The following is a 20,880-nucleotide window of genomic DNA, read 5'->3' as shown; positions in this document are numbered from 1 at the left end:
TGGCCACACTGTGGCCTGCGGGACCCTAGTTCCCCGACCAGGGATTGAATCTGCATCCCCCGCAGTGGAAGCACAGAGTTCCAACCTCTGGACAGCCAGGGAAGTCCCTAAAAACTTATTTTAAAAAGTCAACTTTCATAGGTCAGCAATTTAACTAATTTTAAGTTTGCACATATTTTAAAAGTAATTTATTCAACAAATATTTATTGGGCACCTAGATCCTAGCACATGTTATCAGGATGATGGGTAATGTAACTGCAAGTGTATATAAAATATAAAAGATAGAAAAATAGTATCCATGAAAATGAGAACTGAGAGAGAGTGGAAAAAATATCAAAAACTAGGGGTTGTTCCTCTTACACGTATAAGAGTTATAGGAGTAACAGGAGTAGAAGAGGATGGCCTTTTGTGATAACTTGGGACACAAAACCTTTTATTTTATTATACTTCAGGTAAAAGCTGTTTTAGATTTCTATTGATAATAACTGGACTTACACAATGCCTTTCCCCCAAGCAACTAAATGACATTTTATATTCCGTAGGAAATTTAGACAGACGGGGCTTGCAAAGGCTGTTGAAGTTACATTGAAAATTCAATATGTAGCGTCTTTAAAGGATACAGTAGGAAGAGACCTGACAATAAGAAAAACAAAAATCTGGTGGATGGCCGGGAAAAGCTTCAGGACAGAATCAGAAGACTAGTTAGTTGTGTTGGTAACCTCGGGTTACAGTACTAGTTGGTAGCCTTGGACAAGTAACTTCACCTTTCTAGGCCTCCATTTCTGAGTGGCGGGGATTAGAAAAGGACATCTTTACAGACCTTCAGTTCCTGAGAACCCTCTTGGAGCACGTGCCCTACACTGGGCAGCTGGTGGTGAACGCCGCTGGGCCTATAGGCAAAGAGAGCCCCTGCCCCTGGGTCTTGGGCTCCCCCTGCACGTGATCTCACGGATGCTGCACTTGAAGTCCCTGAGCAGGAACGCAGCTGTGCTGCCATCCAGAAGACAACATGAGTGGCCAGGTATACCCGTCCGCTAATTTACAGACACCAAACCTGGCCGGCAGCTCCCGGAGAGCCGGCAAAACCCGGGAGCCCTCGCACCGCCCCGTGGCGTCCTCGCCCCGCCCCTAGAGCCCCGCCCCGCCCCGGCCGGCCACTTGCTGCGCGCGGATTGGCTGCTGCGGTGCGCACGGCGCCGCGCCCCGCCCCGCCGGCGCCCTCGGCTTTCGCCCGCGGACTGCTACCGGCTCACGGGGGCTGAGGTGGAGCCGAGGACCCCGGCTCTGCTGCGGCTTAGCCGCCTCCTCCTCTGCGCTCGCGCCTGGTGTCGGCTTGGACGTCGGGGAAGCCGGGTGAGTGCGGGAGGCCGGTTTGGGGCGTGCGAGGGGCTGGCGCTTGCCGCCCGCGCGTAGGAAGGCACCCCCGGCTCGTCCGGCCCGGCCTGCGATGTGCGGCGATGCCCGGCCCGGCCTCTCCGGTGAGAGGCGCCGCCGGGCGGAGCGGGTCCGCGGGGCGTCCGGGCGTTTTGCGGGGCGGGGGCGCCGCCGCCCCCTCCGCACCAGCCCGCGTCCCCTCGGGCGAGCGTGGCTGGCGCTCGGCCGGGGCGGGCCGCATCGCCACGTTGTCTCACCATCGAATTGCTTCCCTGGAAGGTCTGGAAAGGTTTCCGCCTCGAGTCTGTCAGCTTCCCGGGGCGAGGGGCGGTGGGGAGACGATGTGCGGCCCGCACGGGGCGTCAGGGGGCCACTCAGGTGCTTCGTCGCCCCTCCCGTTTGCTCTGAACCATAGCTGGGAATGTTTTCAGTGTTCGGCGCTCTTTTCCGAGTCTCTCCGTAGGAGAGTCAGGTACAGAGGTGTGAAATGGAAATGGAAGAGGGTCAACCTTCTTTCGCGTATTAATCATAAAGTGTTCGTGCCCTTTTAGATAAAGAGCAGCAGAGAGTTGCCCATGTAGCAAAGGTAGTTGTGCTGGGGAAGACCATTTTGGTTTTTAACCAATAAATTGGCTTCCGAGTTAATCAATGGAAGGTGCTTAGTTTGAAAGGTAAATATATGACCTTTTGAAGCCCAAGCAGTGCTGAGATCGACTGTGCTCGCTCCCTCCCCGCTGCTGGCGCCGCGCGCGCGCGCGTGAGTGTGTGTGTGTGTGTGTGTGTTGGGATTTCTCTTCGGAGTGTCCCACCTCTTCTCTCAAACTGTTCACCTACCTGCGCTATAAATCCCTTTCCTTAACAATTACCAAGGCTCTTACTCCCAGGATTGTTACACTTCTTTTCCATCATCTTCAGACAAACATAGTTTTCAGACGTAGAACAAACGTCAGACATTTTTTTGCCGATAATAGTGTTGCAAGCCTCTTCGTCCTTAAAATGAACATCAAAAGTTATCTTGAATATCGACCCGACAGGAAAAGCTGGGTTAATGAGAGCACGGAGAGGATGCAGTGTTCCTCTTCCGGAGACACACCTTCCCCTCCCCCATCCTCCTTGGCCCATTACTGGCTGGTCATTTCTGAATTCACTTCTGGAGTGCGAGGTAAAGAATTTATCTTATTAGTTTATCCTTATCTGCCCTTTTTAAATGATTACGGTAATATATCCAGGTTGTAAACTCTTTTTGTAATGTTACAGAATAATATCAAGTAAAAATTGAAACAGCACAGAAGTATATCAAGTGAAAAGTTAGAATTCCTTGTTTCTTTACTTTGCATCCTGAATTCCAGTCCCTAGGAGGGGTTGGTACCATGATACTATTGGGCAACTGACTTAATATAAGGACACGTCTCCATATCAATGTGCACCTACCTCGTTTTTAAAGTGCTGTACAGTACGCAGCTGTTCAGATGTACTCTAATATATTTTATTGGTCCCTTAATGATGGACGTTTGGTTGTTTCTGGGTTTTAGCCATTAAAAGACTTACTGCAAGAAAATCTTTTGGGCATTGTTGGATAAGTTTCAGGTAGTGCTCTTTTTACCAGGAATCTTTTTTTGTAACTTGAAGGATTTTATAATTTAAAAGCAGTAGTTAATTTGCTTGATTTAAATGCATTTCTTAGAATCTGTATGGCTTTTTATATTTAGAGACTGGATCAAAAAAATTTTGAGGACCAGGTTAAATAATGGTTAATTTATTAACCTTGTTACCACTTAATGGTGTTGACTTTAAGGTTATATTGACTCATTTGATTAGCTTGGCAGGAATGAATAGAGAAGGCCTTAAGGAAGAGAAAATTTGAACAGAGGCCGTGTAATACTCTCCTGTGGTTATCCCCTTGAATATCCAACAGTAACAGATGTTCTTTTGTTGCAAAATGTATCTCAGGTGCCAAAAAACGTGTACAGACTATATATAAATATATAGTTTAAATAATATTATTGCAATGATCAACATTGTATCTACAACCAAATTAAGAAATGAAACATTTACATCTTTCTTCCAGAGGTGGCCTCTACCCTGATTTTTTAAATTAATCCTTTTCTTGCTTTCATTTTGTTTTGTTTTTTGGCCATGCTGTGCAGCTTGTGGGACTTTAGCTCCCCGATCAGGGATCGAACCCGGGCCCTTGGTACTGAAAGCGCCGAGTCCCAACCACTGGACCGCCAGGGAATTCCAGTCTTTCCCTTGCTTTTTAAAATAAGCCTTACAGGGCTTGCATGCTGGCGCAGTGGTTAAGAATCTGCCTGCCAGTGCAGGGGACACGGGTTCGAGCCCTGGTCCAGGAAGATCCCATATGTCATGGAGCAGCTAAGCCCGTGCACCACAATTACTGAGCCTGCACTCCAGAGCCTGCGAGCCACGACTACTGAGCCCACGTGCCACAACTACTGAAGCCCATGCGCCTAAAGCCTGTGCTCCGCAACAAGAGAAGCCACTGCAGTGAGAAGCCCACGTACCACAACGAAGAGTAGCCCCCGCTCGCTGCAACTAGAGAAAGCCCGAGAGCAACAATAAAGACCCAACGCGGCGAAAAAGAAAATAAATAAATTTTAAATAAGCTTTACACATAAATAAATAAATATACACATGTACATATATGCACACGTATATAAATATTTACAATAAACAGTATATTTAGTTTTGAGTGAAGTGTTAAAAACAAAACAAAATTCTCATACACATAGCATGTTTCAAAGTTTTATTTTATAGTTATTGAGAGTGCCACAAAGAACTGTTTTTTGTTTTTTTTTTTGGCTGCACTGGATCTTCATTGCAGTGCACAGGGCTCTTTGTTTAGGGTTTCTCACTAGTCGCCCGCAGGCTTAGTTGCCCTGCGGCATGTGGGATCTTAGTTCCCCAGTCAGGATCGAACCTGAGTCCCCTGCATTGGAAGGTGGGTTCTTAATCACTAGACCACCAGGGAAGTCCCACAAAGAACTGGTTTTAAGAGGATTTAAGAAATAGATACCTGTGTAGTCCACAGGGAAAGGAATGTCTCAATAAAATTGCTGAGTTAGATATAATTGGTTAATGTTCCAGAGGGCAACAAAATCATAATACCTTGTGATTAATCATTTCTACCAGACTATAAAATCATAACACCTTATTAGTTTCTGCAGTTAAACTGAAACCTTACAGGACTATAAACTGTGTCTTTATTAACAGTGGATTGTTCATTAAATAAACTGTGATAACAAAGTTATTTTCCTCAGAGCACAGATGAGGTCCAAACAGGCTTATTAGAAAATGCTAGTGCTTTCCCAATTTGAGATTAAAAATTTGTTCCATAATTGTAAGCACAAACCTGACTGTGTAAGGAAAGGACAATATTGTCACTTATAGATGAAAGCTTCCAGGAAAGATGAGCAGGACGGAATGGTTTCAGCTTCCCTGTTTCCCTGACAGGGGCCCTTTCTCAGGAGGTCAGTGGGCAGTGTTACGAGGGAGTCTTGGATACGGTGTTCACTCCAGTCAGGGCATCAGAGGGCTCTAGTGTGCACCAAATACTGGAAAGATGGCAGAAATACAGTCTGAGGGAGTGGGCTGCTCACCGTGGCCTGCATGCAGTGATCAGTGTAGGTCAAAGTAGAACCTTCTGTGAGGGAAGTGAATATCCTTTGCTGATGCAGCCTGCAGGGTTCAGAAGGAAAGCAGGAACTGCACCAGCATATGATCAGGATCAAGCCAAGCACAGCTGAGTACAGATAGGAATCTGGGTCAGGTTCATTCAGTCCTCAGGTTAAAAACCTGGATAGGGACTTCCCTGGTGGTCCAGTGGTTAAGACTCTGCACTTACCAGCCTACATGTCCCTCGACAGATGAATAGATAAAGAAGATGTGGCACATATATACAATGGAATACTATTCAACCATAAAAAGAAACGAAATTGAGTTATTTGTAGTGAGGTGGATGGACCTAGAGTCTGTCATACAGAGCGAAGTAAGTCAGAAAGAGAAAAACAAATACCGTATGCTCACACATATATATGGAATCTAAAAAAAAAACGGTACTGATGAACCTAGTGGCAGGGCAGGTATAAAGACTTAGACATAGAGAATGGACTTGAGGACATGGAAGTGGGGTGGCGGGAGAGTAGCATGGACATATATACACTACCAAATGTAAAATAGCTAGTGGGAAGCAGCCGCATAGCACAGGGAGATCAGCTCAGTGCTTTGTGACGACCTAGAGGGGTGAGATGGGAGGGTGGGAGGGAGGCTCAAGAGGGAGGGGATATGGGGATATATGTATGCATATGGCTGATTCACTTTGCTGTACAACAGAAACTAACACGGTATTGTGAGGCAATTATACTCCAATAAAGATGTATTAAAAAAAAAAAAAGACTGCACTTCCACTGCAGGGGCCACGGGTTTGATCCCTGGTTGGGGAACTAAGATCCTGCATGCCATAAATAAATAAAAACTTAAAAAAAAAAAAAAAAAGCTGGCATAGTACCTGGTTACACTGCTTCAGTCTGGCCTGGTTGTCCTTCTCGTCTGGGGCATAGCTGGATCTTCTTTAGCTCTCCTGTGTGGGGCTCTTTCATGTATTCTCTTTCGTTGATTTACTCTCTCCAGTGGCACTCAGACTCCAGTAGCTTCTTGACAAGAAGAGTTACGTTTTCTTGGAGACGTTGCTTGTCTGAATATGTTTTGATTCTATCCTCATACTTGACTGATATTTTGGCTGGTAATAGAATTTTAGTTGGAAGTAATTTTCTTTCAGAATTTTGAAGTAATTGGTCCATTGTCATCTTGCTTCTCGTGTTGCTGAGAATTCCAAAGTATTATGATTCCTGATCCTTTGTATTTGACCTGTTTTTTTTAAATTAATTTTTTTTGGCGTATGATTGCTTTACAATGTTGTGTTAGTTTCTGCTATTTGTTTTTGTTTTGTTTTGTTTTTAATTTCTGCAGACTAATTTATGCTTTGACTCCAGTGGTTTGAAATTTAAAATGGCCTGTCTTAGCGTGGGTCTATTTTCATCCATTAGGTTGAGTATCTGATGGGCCCTTTAAATCTGGAAATACAGTACTTTCTATTCTGGAGAGATTTTCCTGAATATTTTGTTATTTTTCTCCCTTGTATTCTCTATAGTGTCTCCTGAAACACCTCTTATTTAGATGTGAACCTTTTAAAGGTCTTCTAATTTTCTTACCTGTTTTCTTCTGTTTTCCACCTACTTACTGCTAGATTTTGGGGGACTGGGGGTTGGGGGCACCACGTGGCTTGTGAGGTCTTAGTTCCCCGACCAGGGATCAAACCCACGCCCTCGGCAATAAAGGAGTGGAGTCTTAACCACTGGACCACCGGGGAATTCTCACTGCTAGATTTTCTTAACTTTTATTTCTCAACCTTTGTATTTGGATTAAAAAAAATTCCACAGTTATGTTTTTATTTTTCAAAGCTATTTTTTAGTCTCTGAATGTTTCTTATGATAGCATCCTATTCTTGCTTTAAAATGCAATATGTTCTCTTATCTCTGAGGTTATAGTGATTTTGTTTTCTTTCTCTGCATAGCTTTCCAGATTCTTATCTGGAAGGGAAGGATCTGGCTGCTGGTCTTCTGCACCAGAACAGAGGAACAGAGGTCCCTTCTGCCCAGTTTTCAGTATGATACCTGCATCTTCTGTTGTGCCTGGTATCCCCCAGTCCAGAACACAAGACATAGGGGGGAGAAAGCCTCAGATTTCTGCCAGGATATGGAAGAAGCAGTTGCCAGTACCATGACGAGAAAAGGGACAGGTTCTGGGATCTCACTTTTCTTCCTGCTTCCTCCCAAGTTGTCACTGTGTTGGCTCTCAGCTTTCCCCACCACTGGCTTGGGAATTCGGCTTTCTTGGGTGTGCTAAGTCAGTTACCATGTCCATCTGCTTTCCAGCTTTCAAAATTTTATTGCTATTGTGTCATCTTCTGTTCTCCCTATCGTTAGGAGTTTATGACTTTTTAAAAACTCCTTTTATTGATTGCAGTTTTCGTGAAGTTTCAAGAGGGAGCAGAATGAGGTGCTATGTATATCTGCCATCATCACCCAGAGATAGTAATCGTTTTTCTCTTGCAGATAGTAATGGCAGTACTGCCAGGAGCAGAGTGCCCTCTACAAAAGCAGTCGTATGTATGTGAACCATCTTCTTGGTTGGTAGTGGTTGATAGCATTGAGTGATCACATGTGCTGGACACTGCTTTTCTTATTAATTCTCACTTACTGAGGGATGTGCTGTCATATCCCCAGTTTACACCTCAGAGGACCATAGCCCAAGGACACTTAAAGATTGAACAGTGCCTGTCACACAGCGACTATTCCATTAAAAGTGGAATGGATAAATGAACATGGCCAAGTAGGCACAGCTGGGAAGAGGCTGAAGGTAGGAGAGGGCCCAGGCCAGTGCTAACTCCAAAGCCTGTACTGTTAGCTGCCTGCATGGTGGCTAATGCTGGAGGAGGATACTTGGTACTTCAAGGCATCCACTTCCTTTGAGCCCCTTAGAAATGTTCTTACTCTAGGCCTTTGGCATCGCAATACTGCTTGCCAGGTGGGTTCCCTTTCACCTGTGTGGTGTCTCTGAACTGGGGAGTAGGGCATTTTCTGAGCAATCCCGGAGGATGCAAAGATGCCTAAGCATGGCTTCTGCTGGGAAACCTAGGTAAAGATGGCCTCAGAGAGTGAGTGAAGTTTTGCCATGGGTGGATCAGCCCTGGGATTGTGTAGCAGTCATCTTTTTTAGGTGGCAATTCATGATAGTATGGCTTTCTATTTTTTCAACTTTTTATTATAAAAAAATTTTAAACATACAGAAAAATTGAACAGTACATTCAACATTTTGCCATATTTGCTTTACCTTTTTTTTTTCCTTAACCATTTGATCATATGTTGCTGACATCGACACCTCACCCCTAAATATGTAAGAATGCATCTCCTAACAAGGTCATTCTCTTTACGTAACCACAATACTATCATTATCACATCTGGGAAAATAATTCTGTAATATTCTCTGTCTGTCCTGTATTCAGATTTACCCAGTTGGCCCAGACTGCCTTAAAAACATTTTTTTTTGGAAACCAGGATCAATAAAGGTTTACACATTTCACTTCGTTTGTTAATTGTATGTTTTGACGTAGATGAAATTAATGATGAAATCTTTTGAACTTTCTAGTTCATATCACTCTTGGAGACTGCTTCATTACTAGAAGGGTCATGGTTCTCAGAATCTTAGCAACGGAAGGGATCCTTGATGTAATCTGGTTCAGTTATTTCCAAACTTGGCTGATGTGTGTCCTGAAGGTTGAATTGGGAGTTTGTCTGTAGACAAAGAGATGAAAGGGGTATTCCAAGGACATAGATAGACATATAGAAATAGATATAGAAATATGTAAATAAATATATTAAAAATATTCAGCAGTTTTCCTAACAGTAGGTATTCAATAAGTACTGGCTAACTTCTCCCTTTTATTTCTTTGTGGCTGGAGTAAAGAGTACATCAAGATAGTAGGAGATAGGAAAGCTATAATAGGGGAGACCGTAAGTACCCTGTATCTTTTGGACTTTATCTTAAGCTGTTGGAAGTTTTTGATGAAAGGCACGATCCGGTCTGAGTTTTAGAAAATTCTGGCAGGATCTGGACTTGAGGAAGCAGGGAGAATGGTTTTAAGAAATAATATGTTTTAGGGACTTCCCTGATAGTCCAGTGGTTAAGACTCTGTGCTTCCACTGCAGGGGGCATGGGTTCAATCCCTGGTCGGGGAAGTTCTGCATGCCATGCGGTGCGGCCAAAAAAAAGAAATAATATGTTTTAATATATTGTCCTGGCAAGATTTATTTCCCTCATTGAAATGATCCTTCTTTTTACCAGCGTCTACAGATTATCAGTTTAAATAAACCTAGGTATAAAGAAGTAGACTTTTTTTTTGTGTGTGTGACAGGATAATGAGACAGGTATTGCATTTCAAAATTTGAAAGACAAAATAGTTAGAGTCAGTCATTCAACAAGTATTTGAGTGCCTATTGTATGCCAGGCCACTGTGCTAGGCTCTGGGAGAACTACATTGAGCAAAAATGGGCATGGAATGTCCTTCGTGGATTTTGCTCTCTTCAGGGGAAGGTATGTATTAATCAAATAACAAGATTAATAATGAAGTACTAAGGGGATTAGATCTGGCCGTGGAGTCAGGAGGTCATGGAAGTCATATCTTTTTATTATTTTTTTTTTTTTTTTGCGGTACGCGGGCCTCTCACTGTTGTGGCCTCTCCCGTTGCGGAGCACAGGCTCCGGACGTGCAGGCTCAGCGGCCATGGCTCACGGGCCCAACTGCTCCGCGGCATGTGGGATCCTCCCGGACCGGGGCACGAACCCGCGTCCCCTGCATCGGCAGGCGGACTCTCAACCACTGCGCCACCAGGAAAGCCCACGTCATATCTTTTTAAATTTTATTTTATTTATTTATATTTTTGGTGGCCGTGCCATGAGGCATGAGGGATGTGGGATCTTAGTTCCCCTTCCAGGGGTCGAACCTGTGCCCCCTAAAGTGGAAGCGCAGAGTCTTAACCACTAGACAGCCAGGGAGGTCCCCATATCATCCTTCACTTGGATTATTTCAACAACCTGCACCACAACTACTGAGCCTGTGCTCTAGAGCCCGTGAGCCGCAACTACTGAGCCCTTGTGCCACAACTACTGAAGCCCACATGCCTAGAGCCCACGCTCGCAACAAGAGAAGCCACCGCAATGAGAAACCCGCGCACCGCAAGGAAGAGTAGCCCCCGCTCGCCATAACTAGAGAAAGCCCGTGCTCAGCAACGAAGACCCAATGCAGCCAAAATAAATAAATAAATATTAAAGAAAAAAAAAAACCCTGTGTTCCCTGTCTTTTACTTTGGTTTTTAGATTTAAATCTTTTATGAAAATTGGTGGTACCTACTAAATTTTATTCTTGTTATAGATGATTTACAAGTCAGAAGGCAAATAAGCATCCTGAGATTATGTAAAGTGTCTTTCCAAAAATGCTTAGCTCTCTGAATAATCATACTGTTGGATTTTAAGGCCTATAAAATATTCACACTGTGACTACCTAGACACCAGGCTTATAGCAACCTAAGAAGAAAAACTGTATTCTCCAGACTGCTTTGTCAAGTTGTGAATCAACAGTAATCACCACTGTCATTGTAGACCTCACTGGACTGCTTTCTTCTGTTTCCAGGTGATCGCAGTATTCATCTAAATTGGGGCTCTTTCTCTTCCATCTCGTTCTTCTTGCTTTCTTCACCACAGGCAGTAGAATAGTAACTGTCTCCTCACGAAATGGAAATGAGAGAAATGCTGTGAAACTGTCTGGCAGCAGTACAGTGTATTGGTCATGAGCACAGGTTTGGAATCAGATGTGAACTTCAGTGGAATCCTGGCTTTCCTTCTTGCTACCTGTGTGACCTTGGGCTAGTTACTCTGTAAACCTTTTTAGTAATACGAGATAATAGTAGTAACTGCCTTAGAGTATTTGTGAGTCTTCAATGGACTAGTCTATGAAAAGAGTTTTTCTGAGGGTGGAGTAGAGTTGCCTGTAACCTGTAAGCACCCTATAACTAAGAGCCACTAGTAATAGTAATAGTAGTAGTAGTAGTAGGGAAGATGTAGATTTTATTTTTGTTTAATTTGAGTCAGCTGTTTTGCTCTGGCTCTGTAGACCTAATACCTTGCACGATATTTAAATTTAATTTCTGGATTTTTTGGGTAACTTATTTATTTATTCATTGGCTGCAGCATGTGGCATGCAGGATCTTAGTTCCCCAATCAGGGATCAAACCCATGCCCCCTGCAGTGGAAGCCTGGGAGTCGAATTCCCCCAGATTTTTTTTTTTTTTTTTTTTCTTTTACGGGGCGGTGAGCGCTCCCCCAGATTTTTTAATGATACAAATTGTAATTTAATTTTAAAAGGTGTTAATTGATTTCTTTGCCAGTTTGTAAATCTCCTGATGATGAGGCCCAAGTTTTATTCATCTTTATTTTCCCCACAGTGCCTTGCTTGTAGGACATGTTCTGTAAATATTTCATTCATGATCTAGAAGAGTTTTGTGCTGATTAAATACCATTGTATATGTAAGTCTGCTGTAATGCCTGGCAGACAGTAATGCAAGGAAGGAAGAGAGTGAGTCAGAGATGAACACTGAATCAGTCCTCAGCCCTCTTCCATATTTTCTCCTTGAGATACCCTAGCTGCCCCTGTGACTTCGGTTACCACTTAATTACTATCAGCCTGTAATCTGTATTTCTGCTTTAAACCACTCTTTCAGTGGTTTCTGTACATCTGTCTTACATACATTTCCACCTGGATGTCCTTCAGTCATATCAAACACATTATGCTCAAACTCTCCCTTGCTCCCCTCCCTGTTTTGGTTAATGGTGTCTTTCCAGCCGTTGGGTACCCAAACAGTCATTCTTAGCTCTTCCTTGCTTGTTGATAATACCACATCAATATTTCTCAAATAAAAACCTTTTCTTTAGCCTGTATGAGTATGGCCTCAGTTTACATCCTTATTCTCTTCCTCTCTAGAGGGTGTCTTTAACATTTTCCTTCAGTCCTCCTCCATACTGCTGCCACCAGAATTGTCTTTCTAAATCGCAGAGCTGATTTTGTCACTTCTCTGCTTACAAGCCTCTGGTAGTTTCCTAGTGCTTAGAGCAGGGGCCTGCAGACTATGAGCTGTCGGCCAAGTCTGGTGGTCTGCTGCTGTTTTGTAAATTTAAGTTTTATTGGAATACAGCCATGCTCATTTGGTCACATATTGTTTATGGCTGCTTTTATGCTATAACAGCAGAGTTGAGTAGTCGTGACAGAGATTGTTTGGCCTGCAAAACTAAAAATGTACACTATCTGGTTCTTTCCAGAAGTTTGCAAATCCCTTGGCTTAGAGATTAGAGGTCAGATTTATGTAGGCTGAAAAATCCATGATGATCTTGTCCCAAACATGTTAATCACATCACTCTTTGAAATACTTAAACTCTACCCTGTTCTCTTGTGGCCCTACATAATTTCGCATATTTTATTCCTTCTTTTTCATCTGTCAAACTCCTCTTCTTGCTTTAAAACCCAGCCAAGTTTATTCTTCCTTTATCAAACTTTCCTCAACTCTTCCCGGAAAGTAGTGTCCTATAACACTCTTTTCATATTTCTATTATAGCCCTTTTGTGTATGTATAGTATAGCACATTTTATAATGCAGTTACTTATTCTTCTGACAATGTCCCTAACTAGACTGTTTTCTACATTGATTGTCTTAATCATTTTTGTATACACAGCGCCTAACATTTGTAGCATTTAACAACTAGTGAAGAGCTGGATGAACAAACAGATGGTAACATGAAAGTTTGGTCAAAAGAAAAAATTTTGAATTAGGTATGTTATTTGGACTTTGATGCATATGGAAATCACTCAGACCATGTTTATATGTTAAAGTGTGTAGTTGTTTTCTCCTCTTGCTTTTTGCAGCTATCCTGTGGTTTCCTAAACTGAGTGTGTGAAATTTTCACAGTTGAATCACTTAAAATGCTCTCTAAAAAGGGCTCATTTCCTTTTATAAAGAGTTGCCTCTCTAGTAATAGGAATAATTGCTATCTAATGTATTATAAGACTTGTGGGTCCATTATTTCAGTTCAATAATCTTGTTTTTTTAAAAATTGGTACCTGGGTCAGTTTTGCGGGAGAACATACCAGTAATTTCCTTGATCTCAAAAAAGTTTAAGTTTATTTAAAATAGTTACAGACATAGTACATTATATAAGAGGTTTCTCAACAGGCACGAATCAACAATTCATTGTGTTAATTACAATAACTTTTAAAATCACTTTGCATTAAAAAAAATGTAATTCATGCTCAGTGCAGCAAACTTTGAAAATAGAAAGCAAAACAAACACACCATCCTGTGACCCATATATAAAATAATATTATGAAAGTACTGGTGTTCGTCCTTCCAGTATTTTTATGCATGTATGTGTTTATATATATATATATATATATATATACTATTAATTCTTTTTTCTAAAAAGGAAATAATGCTATAGATACATTTAAAAATTTTTTTAATTTTATTTATTTATTTTTTTGTCTGTGTTGGGTCTTCGTTGCTGCGTGCGGGCTTTCTCTGGTTGTGGAGATCAGGGGCTACTCTTTGTTGTGGTGCACAGGCTTCTCATCGCGGTGGCTTCTCTTGTTGCAGAGCACGGGCTCTAGGCGCGCGGGCTTCAGTAGTTGTGGCACACAGGCTCAGCAGTTGGGGCTCGCGGGCTCTAGAGCACAGGCTCAGTAGTTGTGGCGCATGGGCTTAGTTGTTCTGCAGCATGTGGGATCTTCCCGGACCAGGGTCGAACCCGTGTCCCCTGCATTGGCAGGCAGATTCTTAACCACTACGCCACCAGGGAAGCCCTAGATACAGTTTTAATAACCTGTTTTTTTCACTTGGTATTAGTCATTACCATTTACTCATGCCATTAAATGTTTTTCAAAAATAGATTTAAAAAAAATTTTTTTTTGTGGCCACGCCCTGTGGCATGTGGAATCTCAGTTTCTCGACCAGGGGTTGAACCTGCACCCCCTGCATTGGAAGCATGGAGTCTTAACCACTGGATCACCAGGGAAGTCCCTCAAAAATAGATTTTTTAATGTCTGCATTAAGTAAACTATTTTACTTAAACATTTATTCTATTATTGAACATTTAGATTTCCTCTAAGTAGTCTTTGCCTTCATTAAGTCTCCAAAGGCCTATTATCTTAAGTTAAATATTGTATACTTATCTCCACTTTAAGCCAGGGGATCAGTGTTAGTATTGTCGATTGCTGTTATTAAATCAAGACTGTCATGATAAAATGTGCTTATTTTTTGGTAAATATCAATAAGAAAACCCATATGAAAGTCAGTCTTCTCAGTTCAGAGTGTTAGTTCTTAATATACTAGCCCTCTCCTGAATGTTTACCATAGTGACCATCTTGGTGCCTTTGCTCCTTTTATCCTAACGTTCTTCACTTGGTTTCCCGTTGCACTTGGTGAAACCCCAAATCCATCATGAAGTCCCCATTAATCTGCAAGGTGATCTGGTACTTACCTGTCTCTCTCCATATTTATTCCAAGCCACTTCCTCCCCTAACTTACTATATTCTTATTCTCTTTGGTACCAGCTAATTCTTCCTTGCTAGTATCAAAGGGACTTAGTGGCTTTTGTATGTAATCTTCCCTCTCTCTGCTCTGCCTCTTTTGCTTTTCCTTAATCTAATTAACTTTACTCAGCTTTTAAATTTCAGTGTGTTTTAAAATTTTAGCACGTGTTGCCTCTTTAGAGAGGCATTCCCTGACCATTCTCAAATAGGTCTCCCTTATTTTGTATCAGGATCATGTGTATTTCCTTCATAGTAACTGTTTGTATTATTTTGATGTTTCTCTGCCCCACCCAAACCCCTGACCCTCCAATTTAAGCTCCAGGAGGGAGAAGACCATGACATTTCAGAAATTAGTGTGTGGAAATAGCCCTCTGTATCCTTGGGTTACACATCCACGGATTCAACCAACCAGGGATCAAAAATACTCAGGAAAAAAAAAATTCCAGAATGTTCCAAAAAGCAAAACTTGAATTTGCTGAGTACTGGCAGCTATTTACAGGACATTTACATTGTATTTATAACTATTTACATAGTATTTACATTGTATTAAGTATTATAAGTAATCTGGAGATGATATTAAAGTATATAAAGGAGGTTATATGCAAATAGTATGCTATTTTATATAATGGACTTAAGCATCCACAGATTTTGATATCCGAGGGGGGTCCTGGAACCAATCCCCTGTACATACTGAGGGACAACTGTATGTTTTCTGCTTATAGAACTATTTATAAATAGGTTAATATATGCAAAATGACTTTTATAATAGGAAACATGACTTTTATAACTTTAAAAAAATAAATTTATTTATTTATCTTTGGCTGTGTTGAGTCTTCGTTGCTGTTCACGGGCTTTCTCTAGTTGTGGCAAGCCGGGGGCTACTCTTCGTTGCAGTACGTGGGCTTCTCACTGCGGTGGCTTCTCTTTGTTTCAGTGCACGGGCTCTAGGTGCGCAAGCTTCAGTAGTTGTGGCTCGTGGGCTCTAGAACGTAGGCTTAGTGGTTGTAGTGTGCGGGCTTAGTTGTTCAGCGGCATGTGGGATCTTCCCAGACCAGGGCTCAAACTCGTGTCCCCTGCATTGGCAGGTGGATTCTTAAGCACTGTGCCACCAGGGAAGTCCCATGACTTTTGTTTTAACCTTCAGACTTTGTCTTAAATTCATGGCGACCTTCCCTAAACTTGTTTTTAACCAGTTAATATTTAATCTTTGATAACAGTTCATCTCTGTGTCTGCAGGCTATCTTGATAAAATGTGCCCATAATGCGTACATAGTAAGGCTTTAGTGCAGCTGAAGCATATCTAAATGATAAAATTTTAAAATCTTTTTTGTGAGTAAAATTTACATACTGTAAAATACACAGATCTTAAGTGTACACTTCAGTAACTTTTGATAAATAAATGTACCTGCATAATCACTATCCCAACCAAGATATAGAACATTATTATCACCCCAAAAAAGTTCCCTTGTAGTCAGTCCTCAGCCCCTATTGGCAACCACTGTTCTGATCTCTGGGACTATTGATTAGTTTTGCCTCTTCCTAAGCTTCATTTTAAATGGCATCATACAGTATATACTACTTTGTGTTTGCCTTTCACATAAATCAGGTTTTTGAGATATTTTTTTCTGTGTGGTTATATATATCGTTCATCATTTTTTGTTGCTGAATAGTATTCCATTGTATGAATCCATCATAATTTGTTTATCCATTCTTCTGTTGATGAATATTTTGGTTGTTTCAGTTTGCTACTAATATGAATAAACCTGCTATAAACTTTCTTGTAAAAGTCTTTTTGTATGTGGACATATGTTTTTACTTCCCTTGGTAAATACTTAGGGATGGAGTTGCTGGGTTATAGGGAGGATTATTTTTAACTTTGTAAGAAACCACAACCAGAAATGTATGAGATTTCCAGTTCTGCTTCCAACAGTCAGTCTTTTTAATCTTAGCCATTCAGGTGGATGTGATGATATTTCTTTAATTTGCATTTCCCTGATGACTAATGATGTTGAATACCTATTTAGATGCTTTTTGGTCATTGTCTTTTTAAGTCCTTTGCCCATTTCAAGTCTGTTCAACTCTCGTGCACACTTTTTATTGCCTATATTTTGTTTTTTTTATTATTAATCTTTAAGTGTTCTTTCTGTATTGTAGGTACAAATCCTTTGTCAGATACTTGTTTTGCAAATATTGTCTCCCAGTCCGTGTTTCCAGTGTTTGGACCTTCTGTAGTACATTTATAGTACTTCTTTTCAGATTAACAATTAGACCCATTACTTTAAATTTAGAGGTATTTCACTTAAATCCATATTTAAGCATATTATTTGAAAATGTAACTGACATGCTATTTAGAAAGTTTATCTTTGTGGATATCCTATACAATGTTATAATTTTTGCTTTAAATAGTTGTCTTAAATAAAGAGAAGGAATAAAAAATAGTCTTTTATATTTACTCACATATTGATTATTTCTGGTATTCTTCATTCCTTCCTGTAGATCTGAGATTAATCTGGTGTCATCTCCCTTTAACCTGAAGAATTTCCTTTAGCATTGTTTAGTGCAGATTTGATGATGAATTATCTTAGTTTTTGTTTACCTGAAAATATTTTTATTTTATCCTCATTTAAAAAAAGCTTTTTTGAGATACAATAAAGATATGATAACAGTCACCTGTTTTAAGTGTACAGTTCAGTGATTTTTAGTACATTTATGTGCAGTAATCGCCACAGTCTAATTTTATAACCTTATGCCTATGAGTACTCACTCCCTATTACACTCCGCTCTCCCCTGCCCATCACTAGGCAACAGCTGATTTACTTTCTGTGCATAGATTTGCCTCATCTGGACATTTTATATAAATGGAATATACAACACGCGGTTGTCTTTCACTTAGCGTAATGTTTATGAGGTTCATCTGTGTTGTATCATGTATATTTCCTTTTTATTGCTGAATTTGTATTCCATTGTATGGTATCCCACACTTTATTTATTCATTCATTAATTGACATATGTTGGGTTGCTGCACTGCTTAGTTATTATGAGTAATGCTGCTATGAACATTTGTGTACAAGTTTTTGTGTAGACATATGTTTTCATTTCTCTTGGGTAGATAGATAGGGGTAGAACTGCCATCACCCTCACTTTTGAGGAATACTTTTGCTGGATATAGCATTTGAGATTGATTTTGGGCTGTGCTGAGTGGCTTGTGGGAGTTTAGTTCCTTGACGAGGGATTGAACCTGGGCCCTCGGCAGTGAGAGCATGGAGTCCTAACCACTGGACCGCCAGGGAATTCTCATGATTGCTTTTCTTAAAAGCACGTCAAAAAATGTCCTTCCATTTTCTTCTGGCCTCTATTGTTTTTGATGAGAAGTCAGCCATCATACATATTGTTCTACTACCCCTGTGTGTAATGTGTTGATTATTTTTCCCCCTAATGTTGCTCTGTTTCTTTTTATCTCTGGTTTTCAGCAGTTTTATTATGATGTTTTCCTTGTGTTTATCCTCCTTGGAGTTTGCTGAGCTTCCTGGATTTGCAAATTATTATTTTTCACCAAATTTGGGAAATTATCAGCCATTATTTCTTTAAATATTTTTTCTTCTTGATTCTTTTATTTTTCTGGGACCCAATTAAACATATGTTAGACCAGTTATTAGTGTTCCTGAGTTTCCTGAAGCTTTATTCATTTTTTCCCCCTAATTAAAACGAAAAAAAACCTGTTCTCTAGATAGGATAATTTCTTTTGATCTTTCTTCAAGCTTACTGTACTTTTCTTCTACTGTCTCTAATCTCCTACTGAGCCCATCTAATTAATTTTAAATTTCAAATATTATAATTTTCAGTCATAACATTTACATTTTAAAGTTTCTCTACTGAGATTCTCCGTTAACTCAGTTATTTTGACCATGTTCCTTTGTCTTTGAATGTGTTTATACTGGCTGCTTTAAAGTCATTGTCTGCTAATTTTCAATATCTGAATTATGGGGGGGTCTGTTTCTATTGACTGCTTTTTTTTCCTCCTTGAAGATAAATCACATTTTTTCTGCTTCTGTAAAAGTCTAGTAATTTTTTTTTTTAAACTATACAGTTGACCCTTGAACAAAACAGGGGTTAGGGGTGCTGACCTTCTGTGCAGTCAGAAATTCATGTTTAACTATACATTGGTCCTCCGTATCTGCAGTTCTGCATCTGTGGGTTCAACCAACCATGGATTGTGTAGTACTGCAGTATGTATTTAGTGAAAAAAATCCACATATACGTGCATCTGCATAGTTCAAACCTGTGTTGTTCAGGGGTCAACTGTATATTGGACATTGTGGATGATACATTATAGACACTCTGGATCAGTTATCTTCATCTGAAGAGTGTTACTTTTTGTTCTAACAGGCAATTAAAATACTGACTGATCACCCTGAAATTGTGGAGATTTGGTTTTATACTTTGTTGGAGTGTGTGGAAATCTCAAGGAAATCCCAGAGATTTACTAATCTCTGACCTGGTGGAACTCAAATTCCAAAATGCCTTGCAGGGGATAGCAGCTGAAATCTGTTTAGTACTTCTAGGCTTCCAGATATTTTTTTCTGCTGAGGTCCTTGGAATCTCCTTCATGCATGTGCTGTTCAGGGATTAGTCAGGATTTAAGAGAGTTTATATTAGTGTTTGGGGCTCCCTCTTGTGACTTACCCCATTCCAAGATTTCCCCTTCAGTTTCCAGCTGCTCTTGTCATCCTGAACTTCATCCACTGATACCTGAAGCCAGAAAGACTGATTTTTTGCTCAAGTTTTAGCTATCCTGCACCACAGGGACTCACTTGGCTGGGAGTGAGAGGTTAGGGGATTCTTCAGGGGGAAAAGCTGTATTAAAGTGGATCTTGCTCATGGTGTTTTCTTTCAAGGGGTAAATGCCCTCCAGTTTCTGCCTGCTTTTCAGCACTCTTTAGTGCTTTAAAATAGTTTTTTTTTCCCCCTTTTCTTTCTGGAACTTAAGGTGTTCCTGAATCATCACATCTGAACATACTCTCTTTGTTTTGAAAATTTGCGCAGCATGCTGTACCCTTATATAGTTTTTTATGCATGTGATTTTTCTCCTTCCAGTTATCTATTGCTGCATACAGACAACTCTAGAACTTAGTAGTTTAAAACAGCCATTTTATTATGCTTACAGTTCCTGTGGGTCAGGAATTTGGAAAGGGCATAGCCAGGATGACATGTGTCCGCTCCGTATACCTGGGGCCTCGTCAGGGAAGTCTTAAAATGTGGGAGTAATGCTAATAACTGGAGCAGCAGTCACATCTGGCAGGTGGCGGCTGGGCTGCCACCTGGAACCGTGGGCCAGAACACCTCTACGTGGTCTCCTCACAGCACTGTGGCCTTGGATTTTTTACAAAGCAACTCAGGGCTCTAGTGTTAGTGTTCCAGAGAACCACCTGCAAGCTGCATTGTCTTTTATGATCTAGTCTGAGAAGTTGTATGGCAGAGTTACATAGCATCACTTTCTCTACTTTATCGGTGAACCAGCCTTTATTGTTGACCTAAATTCAAAGGTAGGGACATAGATCCACTTCTCAATTGGAGAAGTGTCAAAGGCTTTGCAGACACTTTATTTTTTTTTTCCAAATAAAAAATATTTTAATTTTCTTCTTTATGGTCACAGTAACTTTCTGAGTCAGAAATTTGACACACTGTTATTCCCACATGTGAGGTCTTGAGATACAGATACTTTTTAGTTATTTGCCTAAGGTCAGTGACAAGTGCAGACCCCTAATTTTCATTCCTGAATGTCTCATTTTCAGTAATGCTGAGTTCAATATATGAAAACAAAACAAGGAAAATATGTTTCTGTAGTCCACTCTTACCCTTGGTTGAATGGAATCTCCTTAGATACTGTGAGCCCATGACAATATTGAAATGGAAACTTTCCTGTGGCCTTTTTTTTTTCTTCATTTTAACATCTTTATTGGAGTATAATTGCTTTACAATGCTGTGTTAGTTTCTGTTGTACAACAAAGAGAATCAACCATATGCATACATATATTCCTATATCCCCTCCCTCTTGAGCCTCCCTCCCCCCGCCATCCCACCACTCTAGCTCGTCGCAAAGCACCGAGCTGATCGCCCTGTGCTGTGCTGCTGCTTCCCACCAGCTATCTATTTTACGTTTGGTAGTATATATATGTTGATGCTACTCTCACTTCATCCCAGGTTCCCCCCCACCCTGCCCCATGTCCTCAAGTCCATTCTCTATGACAGACATGTTTAAAACCTCCATGCTCATTTAACAAATAGTAAGCTCCTTCT

General features: G+C 40.9%; 1 protein-coding gene across 4 annotated transcripts in view; it reads left to right on the top strand.

The window, feature by feature from the left end:
* The first annotated feature begins 1,200 nt into the window (after window positions 1–1,200).
* TMEM50B (transmembrane protein 50B) overlaps window positions 1,201–20,880 on the top strand; it is a 44,395-nt gene continuing 24,715 nt past the window's right edge. For 3 of the 4 annotated variants that reach the window (XM_032629337.1, XM_032629335.1, XM_032629338.1), the window contains exon 1: window positions 1,201–1,353. The gene's annotated coding sequence lies outside the window, so the exon portion shown is untranslated. The remainder of the gene's footprint in view (window positions 1,354–20,880) is intronic. The other variant, XM_032629336.1, reaches the window with a different exon arrangement.

Source organism: Phocoena sinus, chromosome 4, assembly GCF_008692025.1.
Source record: "Phocoena sinus isolate mPhoSin1 chromosome 4, mPhoSin1.pri, whole genome shotgun sequence".
Classification (NCBI taxonomy): Eukaryota; Metazoa; Chordata; class Mammalia; order Artiodactyla; family Phocoenidae; genus Phocoena; species Phocoena sinus.
Note: the sequence above shows the minus strand (reverse complement) of the source record. Positions and strands in the feature narration are given on the sequence as shown.